This window comes from Taudactylus pleione, unplaced genomic scaffold (genome assembly GCF_031769625.1).
Source record: "Taudactylus pleione unplaced genomic scaffold, aTauple2 ptg000154l, whole genome shotgun sequence".
Lineage (NCBI taxonomy): Eukaryota > Metazoa > Chordata > Amphibia > Anura > Myobatrachidae > Taudactylus > Taudactylus pleione.
In genome coordinates, this window is record NW_028284556.1 from 29,066,008 (window position 1) to 29,082,695 (window position 16,688).

The window sequence follows — 16,688 nt, forward strand, 5'->3', positions numbered from 1 at the left end:
TTCCTCTCACAGAATGGCCCGCTGTCCCCATACACTAGTATCACAGATATCTCCTGCTTACCTTCTCTCACAATGTGTCCTGCTCTTCCCATACACTAGTATCACAGATATCTCCTGCTTACCTTATCTCACAATGTGCCCTGCTGTCCCCTTACACTAGTATCACAAATATCTCCTGCTTAGCTTTCTCTCACAATGTGTCCTGCTGTGCCCATACACTAGTATCACAGATATCTCCTGCTTACCTTCTCGCGCAATGTGTCCTGCTGTCCCCTTACACTAGTATCACAGATATCTCCTGGCTTACCTTCCTCTCACAATGTGTCCTGCTGTGCCCATATACTAGTATCACAGATATCTCCTGCTTACCTTATCTCACAATGTGCCCTTCTGTCCCCTTACACTAGTATCACAGATATCTCCTGCTTAGCTTTCTCTCACAATGTGTCCTGCTGTGCCCATACACTAGTATCACAGATATCTCCTGCTTACCTTCTCGCACAATGTGTCCTGCTGTCCCCTTACACTAGTATCACAGATATCTCCTGCTTACCTTCCTCTAACAATGTGTCCTGCTGTCCCCATACACTAGTATCACAGATATCTCCTGCTTACCTTATCTCACAATGTGTCCTGCTGTCCCCTTACACTAGTATCACAGATATCTCCTGCTTAGCTTTCTCTCACAATGTGTCCTGCTGTGCCCATACACTAGTATCACAGATATCTCCTGCTTACCTTCTCGCACAATGTGTCCTGCTGTCCCCTTACACTAGTATCACAGATATATCCTGCTTACCTTCTCTCACAATGTGTCCTGCTGTCCCCATACACCAGTATCACAGATATCTCCTGCTTACCTTATCTCACAATCTGCCCTGCTGTCCCCTTACACTAGTATCACAGATATCTCCTGCTTACCTTCTCTCACAATGTGTCCTGCTGTCCCCTTACACTAGTATCACAGATATCTCCTGCTTACCTTTCTCTCACAATGTATCCTGCTGTCCCCTTACACTAGTATCACAGATATCTCCTGCTTACCTTTCTCTTACAATATGTCCTTCTGTCCCCATACACTAGTATCACAGATATCTCCTGCTTACCTTTCTCTCACAATGTGTCCTGCTGTCCCCATACACTAGTATCACAGATGTCTTCTGCTTACCTTTCTCTCACAATGTGTCCTGCTGTCCCCTTACACTAGTATCACAGATATCTCATGCTTACCTTTCTCTCACAATGTGTCCTGCTGTCCCCTTACACTAGTATCACAGATATCTCCTGCTTACCTTTCTCTCACAATGTGTCCTGCTGTCCCCATACACTAGTATCACAGATATCTCCTGCTTACCTTTCTCTCACAATGTGTCCTGCTGTTCCATACACTAGTATGGGGACCTAAATTCATCAAGCTCTGAAAATACCAAAATTTCAGAGCTTGACTGCAGGAACATTCGCCATCTTCAGATGGTGCTGATTCCCAGACCCCACTTTTTCTCTATGGAAAGGAGTCCTGAGTTGCAAAGAGGGATCCATTCAGATTCCTCCACCACTGCCTGGCTCCTTCTGCCAGGCGCCAAGGCTTTGTGCTCCTACGTGAACCCCAGTTCATGCACATGCCTTAGCACTGCCGAGTTAGACTCAGAACTGCAAATTTTCACTACTACTACCTGTGAAGACATTCGTGGGGACAGCTTATCTTCGGATCATTGTTCTCCACATCAGAGCTATGTTGAATTGTTCCCACGCTCGCAGCAAAATAGACTTATCATTAACATAATGAATAGGCCCCTTAATGTCCTAAAATCTGATGGTGTCACAGTATAGAAGAGTGACTCAGTGGAAGGAGACACATCTGGAAAGTTATGTAAAATGTAACTAGTAGGTATTATTTTCTGTTTGGCACCAATACTTTAATATAGGTCTAAGATTATTGGCAGCACTACCATAGTTTTAGGGTGTGGAGCACCTAAGTTGTCTGCAGGTGAGGGCCCCCCAAATTCTGCTGTACAGCCCGTCAATTTATTAATTTGCCCTTATGTAGGATACTTGGACAATGAAATCCAGATTCCAAGGAGGGCGACAGAGAAGCCTCTGGATTAGTAAAATATAGATTTATAAATAAAATGAGAATTACAGCATGTCAAGATACATTGTGGGTTGTTTCCATTCAGCATTCTAAAAGGGTCACTGAGATGGGTGACAAAAGATGACAAGTAAGAAGAAGATAAACAGCTACTTGGAGCAATCCCTTGGACTCCGGAGGGAGGAGCAATAGCTGGGGTGGCAATGCAGCTTTAAGTATCTTCAGTAAAACTTCTAGACAAACTGAATGAAAGAATAATAATAATACTGTAGTGCTCAGTATAGGTACAATGGGCTAAGAAACAAAATTTGGACACTAAAGGACTGGGGAAAAAACACTGCATGAGCTGGCGAATACTGGTTTCTGCTGTTTATCACTGATGAGAGACCCTGCATCTATTAGTAGGAGACAATGCAGCTGGTGGTGGCAGAGTAATGGTGTGCGGTGTGTTTGTATAGTATAGATTGGGCCTCTTGTTATGAATAGCAGAACAATGCCAATAATAGTGTTTATCCCTTAATGGCAGAAGTGTACCTATGTGTAAATGTAATACAATGTATTATTTATTTTAAGCAAGATAATGCTCAAAAAGGCTTGAAAAGTGATGCCCCGGCAATTTGGCTGTGATCTCATTGTAATGCAGTGTTTTCTCTCAAGACCAAAGGAGCAGAATTCCGCTACTAGCTATTATCTGCCAGAACTATGGGGCACCCTTGGGTTGACATAGGATAGGCTGTACTCTCATCCTTTATAAATAACTACCTGAAACAAATCTTGTTCTGTGGCAGACACTCACCATTATATAAATCCACCTAACAGATAGAGGTTTTACTAGCATTGCTCAAAATTACCAATCTGCAATAACAGCTTATGCTGGGCATACACTCTACAGTTATCGGGCTGATCCGACCAATATCCGCTGATCGCCCTGATAATTGTAGTATTTGTGTGGCCGACCGAGGGTTAAATATCAATCGGTCGGGCATGCCGTATTGTCCAGCATGCCCGTCCGATGAGATATCTGCAAGTTAAAATGTCGGCTGCATCGGGCAGTGTATGGAAGGGACGGGGAAATGTCTTCTCCCCCAGGGCGGAGTGCAGATGTCGAGGCCAATACACTGTGAGACATCTCACAGTGTATGCCCGCTATATCTGCGGACTGGCAGGCTGCCAGATAAAATTTCTGTCAGTCTGCAGGCATTTTATCTGGCAATGTATGCCCAGCATTAACAACTTGTGTAGTGCAAGTTAAGCTGGGCATCCAATATACAATTTTCTGTCAGATATCTGTCCAATCTGGCTGGTTGGAATGAAAACCTGGTAATGTGTGGGTGCAAATGACAGTCAATCATATGGTTTTAAAAAAGGAAAAAAATAGATCAAATTGGTTAAATTTGTGTGTTTTAATAACCATTTTTGGCTATTTTCCAGTGTTTGTGAGCAAATGGACAATTGTCATTTGCTCCCATAAATTACCAGGTTTTCATTCCAACCAGCCAGATTGGACAGATATCTGACAGAAAATTGTATAGTAAAGTCTGTTTAGTTGTTATAGATCTAGTGCATATTTACACCTTTTAACCAATATTAGTAAATAAACATTAGTGCATATTTATTTTGTCTACTATCCAAACATCTTCCTCCTTCCCTGCTATTTCTTCTACCTGACCAGTCCAGTAGAAGATCTGACTATTACATGGACAACAGGTAAGGAATGCTTCCTGTCTGCAATAGATCCTTAGGACTCTATTTACTACAATCCGCATATTGAATGCGGATTGTAGTGTGATATTACCGAGTGAATTCGCATTGCGAATTCAGGCAATATCACAGGGATTTACTATAAATCCCTTGCAGGGACAGAGCTTGTGATAAAGCTCTGTCCCTGCGGATCCCATCCGCACTCTAGTCGCGGTATTTTCAGAAAAAATACCGCGACTAATAGCCCGCGCATGCGCCGACCCACCGTCGCTGCTACCCCCCACCGATGCTAAGCCCCGCCCCCATGATCATGGCCCCCCGCAACCCCCCCTCCCCCCCGTGACCCTTCCTCCCTTCATTACACTTACCTGCATCCACCTGGCCTCCGGTGATCTTCTCCGGGCTTCCCGATCAGGTGATCTCCCATACTGCACTGGGACCCGATCACCTGATGACCGGGCCGCAGTGCACTATGGGAGACCAGCTGACCGGAGAGGAGCCATCACTGGAGGCCCGATCACCGGTCCCTGGATTCAGGTAAGTAAAAAGAAAATGTTTCAATTTTTTTTCTCTTTTTTTTACAGCAATCAGCTTGCAGTCTGTTTAGACCACATAGCTGATTACTGGTACCGGCTCCCGCCTCTGCTCTCCCCGTTAGAGCAGAGTGGGAGCCCGGTAACTGGGGGAGACCCTGGATAATGCCACCTCCAGACTTATTTTGTTACAATTTATTTTTAGTAACTCTGGTTGGATCACATTTCTCATTACAATTTTGGGAAATGCGATCTGCTTTACTAAAAATAAGTGATACTAGGGGTTGGAGTAGAATTTTACTAATTCTACTCCAATTGCCCTGTAATAGCTACAGGTGAAACTAAAATAATGTGAAAAGGGTGTGAAAACACCCTTTTTCACTTTATTTTAATAAAAATAATGTTAATAAATAGAGCCCTTAGTGAGTAATGACTTGGATTACATTATAATTATGTATGACATAAAAGACTCAATGTGCACTTGTGGTTTTTTTTTGTACAGATCTTTATAATTACAACATTTTTACTGGCTGCATAACAATTTGTAGGTCCAAAGAAATTTTCATACTTTAATATAATATCCCCAGGATGGCTGAGTAATATTCAGCTGTCCTGGCAATAGTGACCTGGGGGTATATTTACTAAAGTTCGATTTTGGATTCTGTTCGATTTTCCATTCGATTTTTTTTTATTTCCATTCGATTTTGATATAGGAGATTTACTAAATCCAAAATCAAATAGAAAATTGAACTGAAAATGAAATTTCATTAAAAATCGAATACAGGCAAAACATAGATGTTTTCCATACTCGAATATAGGATCCCTTCAGTTCCGAACATTCGATTTGCAAATCAAATGTAACACTAACTCAAAACCGAACTTCAAATCCCCAAATGAATAAAACTGCTTCATGCTTTCGATTTTAGCATGAGCAGTTTTTTATTTGACACAGATGCATGCATACATCAGTGAGATGCATGCATATATCTTATTGCAAAAAGCTTGTTAAGTATTAATTAAAAAAATAAAAATTATGTGGGGTCCCCCCCTAAAAGCACAACCAGCCCCGGACTTTATATAGCCAGTCCTGGTTGTGAAAATACAGGGGACAAAAGACATGGGCATCCCCTGTATTTATCACAACCAGCACTGAGCTAAGTGAGCCAGTCCTGATTTTGGAAATACAGGGGTCAAAAGGAGTAGGGGTTCCCTGTATTTGCCATAACCATCACTTGACTCTTTTCTAGTGCCACAGCTAGGGGAATCCTTCAACCGGGTCCCCCAGCCAAAGCATTACCCCTAACCGCTAGTCAGCCCAGGCCGGAGATCCCTGGGGATTTAGGGACCCCCCAATAAAGGGGTCCCCCTCTCCAGGGCACCCCAGGCCTGGGCTGATAGCCAGGGCTATCCCTGTCACACCTGGGCGGTAGGTGCCGGGTCGATTGTGTATAATGTGGGTAAAAATTGAAGATATAACAAAAAAAGGACTGCAAACACTGTCCAAAACAAACAACAAAACCAAACAGATTATAGAAGGGGAATCTAATGAATCTACTAAAATTTACAACCTGAGTTCACATATTTTACAAAAAGATGAAACCAACCTTCTAAATAAGGGGCTTAAATTTGCTCCAGCTAATAGATTAAATAAATTTGACATCTATGTATATGTACAAAAGTTTGTCAGAAATCTGTCCTTAAAAAAATACTTTTTAAATAAGAAAATAGTCAACAATGAGGTAATTAACAGTACTTTTAAATCCAAATCTACTTTTAACCCAACTTTTAACCGAGGATGTTTTTTAGAAAGTTTTAACAGAATAGTGTGTCCTGAAATAGAAAAATTAGAATGTAAACAGATTGGACAATACAACCTCACCAGAAGTGAACATGAAGCTTTGATAAAACTGGAGAAAAACCACAACATAACCATTAAACCAGCAGATAAGGGTGGTGGGATTGTTATCATGGATACTGACAAATACAATCAGGAGATTCTGAGACAACTTGGAGATAGGACTACATACACCCTCTTGAAAGGAAATCCCACAGAAAGAATAGAGAAGAATGTCATCAGTCTCATTAATAAACATGAAAATAAAGGGAGCATAACATCTCAGGAGAGAAAATATCTTATTAAGGAACACCCAGTACTTCCTGTCATATAAATTTTCCCAACAATCCATAAAGATGTCAACAACCCCCCAGGTTGCCCCATAATAGCCGGCACTGATTCTATCACCTCTAACCTTGCACATTATATAGACTTTCTTTTACAACCAGAAGTCATTCAAATTCAAGATACCATACATACCATTAAACATGTGAAAAACATAAAGGTAACTCCACAACATTTCTTAATAACAACAGACGTATCATCTTTGTATACGATCATAGCTCATCAACTGGGAATTAGTGCTGTGGGATATTTTATAAAGAAAAATCATGAACAGGAAGATATGGACAAACTCAAATTGATTAAAGAATCATTAGATTTCATTCTTCACAACAATTATTTTTGGTTCACTGGACAGTATTACCTCCAAAAAAAAAAAGGTACAGCGATGGGGAGTTGAGTGGCACCAGCATACGCCAATTTGTTTATGGGATGGTGGGAGGACCTTAGAATATGGAATAACAACCCCTACAGAGAGAAAATACTTGTTTGGTTAAGATTTATAGATGATATTTTTTTATCTGGGGAGGGAATGAGAATGATCTTAAACTATTTTGTGAATATCTTAATGACAACAATTTTAACATTTATTTATCTTTTAACATTAATCTCAATGAAGTCAATTTTTTTTAGATCTTATTATTTACAAAACAGAAGATAAATTAAGTTCCAGGAACTATGAAAAACCAATGGATAGCAATTCTTACAGGTGGCTCAAAAATATCCCGAAGGGACAATCCGAAAGAATCCGCAGGAACTGCACCAATGAAGACATTTTTAATAAGCAGGTAGATGATAGATGTCATTTATGATGTAATTTATGAGTTTTCAGTTTATGTATATATTTTTATACATTTATATATTTTTATTTATGTATATAAGTAACATCAAATTGCTGTATAGCATCATCTCAGGGAAATGTATTATATTTTGTTATCCCATGATTTGTATGGATACAGACGCCACATTAGTATAGATCAGTGCTCCCAAGGGGTATATCATTGTGATGTCATAAATATGTCATACAATGATACAGGAATGGGTACTTTCCTTGACGTAAAGTTAAAATACACACCATGAATGTAGACATCTACATGGTCTATTATGGTCAACATACACTTAACAATTAACTCCGCATAATAGTAATGCATTGCTCGTGCATGTCACGTGACGACAGTCCAAGTCACGGAGAATGGAACGCAAAGAGTGACACGCACAAGGTGGAATGCATCACGGAACGACAATCCCCGTTCCTATTAAAATACACAGACAGGGAGACATTGTTTTGAGAGGTATAAATACCGGGACACAGAATTACATAGATCATGGTAGAAAATAAGTCAGAAATCATTTAACCAATTAAGTCCCTTATTGAGGGGAGGAGTCACTTTCACTATAAAAACCTGGTTAGTTTCACCAGCCAGCACACCTTGAAAAAGACCATATACTGGATGAAACGCATTGGTGTTGTATCCTGGGTTGCTGCCATTCAGATCCTTAATCTCTGGAGAGGTTTTGCTTAATAGGGGGAGCATAAAACACCCCATATGCTTAAAATTGTGCTTTTCATGAAAAGGTCCCTGATGGTACGCGACCATTTTTTAATTATACTTTGTTTGAAATAAATGTTAATGGTTTTATACTATATGTTTTCCCCACTTTTGTCTTTTATGGCCTATTGACACTGAGGGGTAATGGTGTGAGAACCAAGTGGAGAGACCAGGTTTTTTAAAACTTTGCAGAAGAATCGTGATTGGAACATATGCAACAATTGAACTGCAAAAAAGTGACTATTGAAACATAAGACTATTGAATCATCTTTTTGCACTTATATGGGACAAATTGGACATATTGCATCTGCACCTTAACCAGAGCGCTCTTAACCATCTTTTATTTATGAAGATACAACATTGTCTAACAGTAGAACTACAGGTCCCAGCAAGTCTCCCCCGCATTCTGGTACTTTGAGAACCACAAGTACCAGCATACGGGGCATTAAGGGCCCGCTGGTACCTCTAGCTCACCTGTAAAGAAATGTTAAAATAAAGACAAGACACACACACCGTGAAAGTATAACACATACTCACCTACAATCCCTGGACCAGTCCTTTTCCCCATGTAGGCATCCAGCGTCTTCGGAAATTAAAAAAACTTAAAATCCCAATTTCACTAAAATTAAAGAAAAAAAACATAACACGAGCAATTGTTCCATATGTGGATAGAACCTATTGGTTCCTCTCTTTGCTGTTTGGATAATGTTATACACCATTTGCACTATTCTACAACTATTATGATCATTGCTTTCCTTTTTTTGTGAACGTTTGTATTATTGTTCATTGCGATGTCTGTAAATGTGACACTTGACGCTTCAATAAAAAAATTGTTTAAAAAGAAAAATAACGTGAAAAAACCCAACAGATAGTATTTATTTTTAAGACAAGCTTTCGCTTGCAAATAGGCTTTAATCTCTTTGCCCCTTAAGGTACAAATGGATTCTGGGCCTATGAGGATGGCATGTGAATTTATAAGCCATCTTGACAGCCAGTACTACAGTACATCTACATAATAACTTAAGCTGCCTTCTTAGCCACTAAAAACACATCTGTTTTAAGTCTCTGACATGTCAAGCCTTCTTAATGCTTTCATATAATTAATGTAAAATTACAATAAATATAAAATAATATAAGTGAGCCTCAAATATCCCATATGTGGAGTTGCAGTGCAAACAGGTGTCTCAGTAAAATGGGCGCCAGACTATCTCTCATTCACGAATAATGTAATTTTATTTACACCCCTTACATTTCCACTCCATCGCATTATGTAAATGCCCTATATCATCCTCCTGCACAATTCTTATAAGTCAGTAGCTGGGAGTGGAGATTAGTTCTCAGTGAAAGGTTTAACTCACTTGGGGAGATTTATCAAAGCTTGGAGAGAGATAAAGTGGACAGAGATAAAGTACCAACCAATCAGCTCCTGACTGTCATTTTTTAAACATAGCCTGTAGAGTGACAGTTAGGAGCTAATTGGTTGGTACTTTATCTGTCCACTTTTTCTCTCTCCAAGGCTTAGTGAATAGACCCCAAAGTACAAACCAATCAGCTTTTAACTGTCATGTTACAGGCTGTGTATGAAAAATGACAGTTAAGAGCTGATTTGTTGGTACTTTATCTCCCTCTACTCAGTGTCGGACTGGGGCAAGAAGAGCCCACCAGGGAATGCAGTGGTAGGGGCTCGTGCTTAAGGGATGTGGCCAGCCACCAGAGCCACATTGATTTGCAGGAGGTTCTGGTGTAGTTTCCATACAAACAAAACAAGCACCCAAATTAATCAATGATCCTGCTCCACCAAGTTACTGACCCCTAGAGAAGGGAGTAGGGCACTCAGACAATGGGACCCACCGGGGATTTCCCCTGTATCCCTGTGGGCCAGCCCGACCCTGCCTCCATTTTATCTCTCATCAAGCTTTGATTAATCTCCCTGTGTCCCAAATGCTTCACAGCACTTCTGGCTGGACTTTGTAGTTCCACAGCCCCTCTCAGTATGCAGGCAAACATGCTGTCTATGGGTCTTATCCCTCTTCTCTCACTTTACGGTTTTCTGTGGTCCATCCTCCTAAGAGTCTGAGGCTTCCTCCACTTCAGTCTCAGGGCTTGATTCAGACCCAGTCGCAAGGCTACGTTTGCATGCAGCCGTCCGCAGCCAAAGTATGCAAATTCCACGATCGCTAGCAAGACATTAGCATGCCTACTATGTTTTGCCGTGCGATCGCGGTATGAAATTAGATGCCCACCAGCCTGACACAAGATGACCACTTTCCCTTAGTAACATTCGTCATCTCCAGGAAGTGTATTAAACAATCAGTAACATTGAGTAACATCGGACCCATATGCAGCACTTGTGGCTGTCCATACCCTACCGCAAGCACTGCGAGTGCTGCTGTGTGTAATTCAGCCATGTGACGTGTATGCTGACGCTAGTCTTAATTATGCAAGCCCCTGAAATGGCGTTTCAACGCACAGACACGTCTGCTTTAGCACCATCACACCCCCGTTACCATCGACCACCCCCTGACCACCCACAAACAGTCATCCTGTCACTCATGATTGCGGAGGATCTGTGTACTGGTTGAGAATGCTTCCCAATTGCATTGACTGGTATGTATTCGCACACTGCGTCTTGTATGTATGCGCAGATCGCAAACATTGGCAGGCTGCGTGTGAACACAGCCTAGCGACTGGGTCTGAATCAGGTCCTCAGTCCTCAGCTCCTCCTTTCCCTTAGTCTCACTGCTTGACCATGTCCTTTAGTGATCCTTGACTGGCTATGTCACCTGATCAGGAGGCCACAAGTTTCTTTCTGATGGGGTGTTACTTATATTTTATGTGATTTTTTTTTGGGTTCAAATTAAAATACTTTAAAATGATTTATTATGTACTGTACTTGTTAATTATACAGATGCCACTATAGCTTGCCAATGTTGTGCAGTTACTTACACTTGCAATGCTGTAATCAAGCTTCTGTTTCTTGTTGACATGAAGACTTCACATTATTTTAACCCAGCAGAGGAATATATGAAAACTAGGGGGTAAATTTACTAAGATGGGATTTCTATTTAAGAAGTGATGTTGCCCATAGCAACCAATCAGATTCTACTTCTCATTTATCTAGCACCTTCTAGTAGATAATACCTGGAATCTGATTGGTTGCTATGGGCAACATCACTACTTAATAGAACTCCCATCTTAGTAAATTTACCCCTCGGAGTTCAAGTGGAAGATGTGGCCTGGTGCTGGTGATGCCTATATAATAAACAAGTACATTTCAAAATAAAATAAAGACAAATAATTAAATTAGTAGTACATTAAAAGTTTTTTTTCCTAAGAATAAATCCTTTTTTTCTTAATGTAACTGTTCTGGTATTGCAATCTAAGGATTACCAGATCATGGCTTACTGGGCATTATTTCCAAAGTGCTTCCTGGATGGTTACAGGTGAAAATTTTAAAAAAGCACCTGCATTCGGTGTATAGCACGCCAGGCTTTCCACTGACTGCAGGTGCCGTTTTAAATTTCCACCTGCAACCCGCCGAGAAGCAGCGGCTAACAAAAGACGCTGCTTTGTAAATAAAGTCTCAAAGAGCCGTGACTTTTATCAGTGGAGTTCATACGCAGTCCTTATACCAGAAACAAGCTTATACTTCAAGTCATACTTGCCTACTTTTGTAAAAGCATTTCAGGGAGATTGTGAAAGCAGCACCTATGAGCGCGGCGGTAAAGTGGGCGTGTACTGCTACATCTGAGAGGCGTGTCATAAAATTGATTTACAACCACATGTATATGAGCCCCAAAGCAGTTAGTAAGATCTTCTTGTTGATGAAAATATACTGATACTTCTCAGAAAATACATGTAACCGTAGAGATCATTGTGCCTTATAACCAATGAAGGGAAATTATACTAATGATCCCATTTGAATGTATATATCTCTGTTTTTTCTTTTATATAACAGTGTCATAATGGGGGTAAGGTGAAATGAGGGAGATTGGTAGACTCTTCAGGGAGACAGGGAGATTGCTGCTATTTCAGGGAGCCTCCCTGACAATGAGGGAGAGTTGGCAAGTATGCTTCAAATAGACCAGCATCGGTCCGTGAAACGGAGGGGATTATTCGTGCAAGCGGCAAGTCACTGCCGAATCAACCCCGGATTATTCCTGTACAGTAAAAATGCATTATTCAGGACTGAGCTCTCCCGCTCTCTTATTAACCCTTCAAATATTATTCATGTCACAAGACTGTGGAATTAAATAACATTGCTAAGGAACTTTTCAACCGTGATCCACAAAGAGACCCTTTATGATATATGCTATATCTATGCTTATTTGTATTTGATTTTTTATAGGATGTTTCTATTTTTATTTGTGTTCATTAATTTTAGCATATTAAATGCACCTTAATTTAAGTTACTGTGTAGAGAGCATCTATTTGTAATTGTTATCAAGCGCTGCTGTTTTATCTTTTTGTACTATATTATTAGGAGAGTGACTACAGTATCTCCTTTAACAGCTGCACTTAGAAAATACTTCCCACAAATAGTATACCTTCTCTATCTCTCATAAATAGAGCCCACTAAGACAATACTGGATACATAGGCACTTTCAACCAAGAATAACATCCATTTTATGCTTAGATAAATATAATTATGTATTCTGCCAGTATAGTAAATACAGAGAATGCTCGACTCCCCTCCCCCGCTCCTACACTTATCCCAGCAACACTTCCAGCAATCCTGATTCCATTCTCTCTGTCCCCCGCAGTGGGTGCCTTTCAGGGGCGTTTCTAGAGAGGAGGAGGCCCGTGTGCAGTCTCTGTCACGGGCCCCCTCCTCTCAGTCCAATGTAGGGCACTGAGTGCAGCGTGGCCAGCGCTGCACTGATAGATTATGGGCACTAGAATGTGCCAGAGTCTATAGCGTCACCAGGAAAATGCCCATGGCGGCCATTCTCCCTGTACAGGGGCGGTGACCATTAGCAGGAGGTGCCATTAGCAGGGGTGCGCCTACAGCATCCCTGCTCCCACTGCACATGATAGTCATAGGACATGCCAAAGCCAATTATTATGTTATGACATGCCAAAGCCAATTATTATGTAGATACCTAAAATTTCCTTAAGGATTCATGGGCTAGTGCAGTGTACTTGTCTCCAAGGCTAAAATCTGCAAGCTAGTTCTGGCTAAAATCACTTTTAGAAAAGTATAATATTAATATATAAAAATAAAGGCCCTGACTCACTTAATCATCATTCCCAGCCCAAAGCCCTGGACCTAGAAACATGAAATTCGGAGAGTATATGCCTTCCATGACGTTGGCACCCACTAAGCAGAGAATTTCTGAAATTCAAATCCTTATGGGGTGAAAAGAGGTAAAATGTTTCCTCCCTCTGTGTAATGTCCTGACTGACTGACTCATCAACACCCACCCCAAACCCCTGGAACTAAAAACATAAAATTTTGGGAGTATATTCCTTCTATTGCCTTAGCACCCACTAAGCAGGGATTTTTTTGAAATTCGATTCCTAAGGACCTGAAAAAGGATAAAATCTTTCCTCTCGACCGAGGTGATTGGATGACAAAGCAACATTATCCAAGTGCTGCGGGACTGTAAACTAATTGTCTGGCACAAGAGTACCATGGTGCACAAAAAGGTTTGGAGGCACTGAGCAGAGCCCTCAAAGACCTCAGGGTCAATGATGGAGTAATATGGGTGTGTCACCACACTGCTAGCTGGAGACTTTCGGCAGACTCTGCCAGTAGTACCAAGAGGAACTTGAGCTTACTAAATTAAGGTGTGCATCAAAAAGTTGTATCTGTGCTCCCTCATCTGGAAACTCTCTCTCAGGAAGAACATGAGGGTCCACTTGAGGAGCAATGTCCATAGGGTATGGAGAATATCCTGAGTAAGAGGGGAAGGGGACCATCCTCGCAGGCCTAGGCACAGTACTGAAGACCCTAGCAAACCTCACAGCCAGGATATACCGATATTGCCAATATCCCCAAAAAAAGTCCACATGAACTGGCTGTGTGAGCATGCCATTCTGACCCCCAAGAATGACACGGTTACTGTCATTAATGACACTTTACATCAGTTGTTCGAAGAAGCAGAAATGGAGTACAGGTCTGTGGACACGGTAGTGAAATGTATGACAGGGTCCACAACCCCATGAAGTCCCTCAAAACTCTCAACCCTTCTGTCCTCCCAACCCACAAGCTTCTCCTCAAAGTGGAGGTTCCGGTGATGTTGCTGCTGAACCTCAATCCAAACCCAAACTCTGCAATGGCACTAGGCTGCAAGTAAAAGCCCTTCACAGGAACATCATCTAAGCCACAGTGTTCACCGGCTGTGCCTGGGGGAAGTGGATGTTCATATAATGCATACTACCCATACCATCAGATTAACACTTTGAGTTCAAGAGTCACCAGTTCCCCCTCAAGGTCTGCTTTACAATGACCATCAACATGTCCCAGGGGCAGTCGCTGAACGTGGCAGGGACTGACTTGAGGGAGGTCTGCTTCTCACATGGGCAGGTCTAGGCGGCCTGCTCCAAAGTAAGCTCATCAGCAGCCTGGTGATCCTAGCACCTGAAGAGAGAACCACCAATGTGGTTTACAAAGAAATCCTTAAGTAGAGAAAAAAAGGGTTACTTTACATACATCTTATAATAACCCACCTTCAATTAATTCATATTAAAAAAAAGTTTAAAAAACTCAATGTATTTAAATGGATGCTACCACTCTCCTTTAAAATTAACTAAGCATATTAGTCAAGTTAAAATGGGATGAAGGATATTGAAATAGTAAATATCTAAAGTCTACCCGGTTGAAACCAGGCACATCAGCTAGTACTAATATAAATTTGCTTTGGGGCAGGATAAAGTTGACTATAGAACATGTTTGAGTCGTGCAGGAAATATACAAGGTTTTCTCTTGGGATAGACAGACCAATGAGGAGGGTGTAATAAGTGTATTTTCTTTTTGTAACCTAAAAACTAGGAAATAGGCAGTGTCAGTAGACTGGTTCTCTAAAAATCACTGGGGTTTTTTTGTAGCAAGGGAAATTTGGTTTATTTTTTTATTCCCTGACAGATGACCAAATGGCAGACTAGGAACATTCAAAAGCCCCTTCAAAACAACTAATTTACAATTGTCACTCACCCCCTTTCTTAGAAAATTGATAAATGAATTCAGCAAGTGATCCAATGACGTGTTTAGCAGTAACCAAGCATTCTCAGACACTGAAAAAAAGATCAGTCTGCAGTTAAATGGCAATTGCTGCCGGCAAACTCAGATAAAATTAAGACAAGAAAATAATGGAGACTCACAACATGACTTATGTCCACAAAATTAGTTACACATTTTTTATAGATATCATCTTCTGCCTGGTAACATCAAAAAAGAAAAATTATTAATGACGAAAATGTCAACACATTTGCTCTAGTCATCAACTATCCAGCAAAACTGATTCTGCTGAGGAGAAGACCACCCACTCATCATCCTACCAACCTCCCGATAACTGCCTAAGGCAAGACAACAACCCTTTCATAATAGCTGGTCCTGTACCTAAGATCATGCAACAGCCCCAAAGACATGGTTGTGTTTTGTACTGCATGTTTTGAATATATTCTGATGATTGCTTCAATATATCTTTATGCGTAAACCAGTTTGTGCTTTTGTTTAACAGTAAGAAACATTAAGTAATGACATTGATTAAAAAAATACGTTATTTCTTCTATATATATATATTTATATTCATATATATATATATATATATATATAGTATATATATATATATATATATATACTTTGTTTTCATAGCTGACTTTATTAATATTTCCAGTAGGGGAGAGCGGGTTCGGATTTCTGAAATCCGAACCCCCCCGAGCCCCCCCGATCCGAGTCCGATCCGAGTCAGGCTCGACTTTTCCCGCCTGACTCGGATTCTGAAATCGATGCAAAACGTCATCTTCCCGCCTTCCGAGTCTCGCGGGTTTTGGATCCTATATAAGGTACCCACGTCGGCGCCATTTTCTCACTCGGCTGTGGACAGTGAAGAGGGAGGGTGGGAGTTAGGGCTGTGTAGTGTAGTGTAGTGTAGTGCTGCTGTTGTCCACTACTTCAAAGTCCATAGGGGCTGGCTGTGTTGTGCTGTGCTGCTGTTGTTAATAGGGGCTGTGTCCACTACTTCAAAGTCCATAGGGGCTGGCTGGACTGTGTTGTGCAGTCAGTTCTCCATAGGGGCTGTGTCCACTCCAAAGTCCTGTGCAGTGTCCCAGTCCTAAAGAGGTGCTGTAGTGTTGTCCAGGGGGTGCTCTGTCCATCAGGGGTGCTCCCCCCAAGTGCTAAAAAAATAATATATTTTCTGTGTTTGTGAATTGTGTGCGCAGTAGCCGCACGTGCATCAACAAAGTAGTGCCAAGCGTGCGCCTGTGTCATAAGTAAAGGGCCGGCTGGCTTGACCGTTAAAGGGTGCTGTAACCCCCGAAAGTACACTCCAGTCCAAACCAAAAAAAAATTATTTTCTGTGTTTGTGAATTGTGTGCGCAGTAGCCGCACGTGCATCAACAAAGTAGTGCCAAGCGTGCGCCTGTGTCATAAGTAAAGGGCCGGCTGGCTTGACCGTTAAGGGTGCTGTAACCCC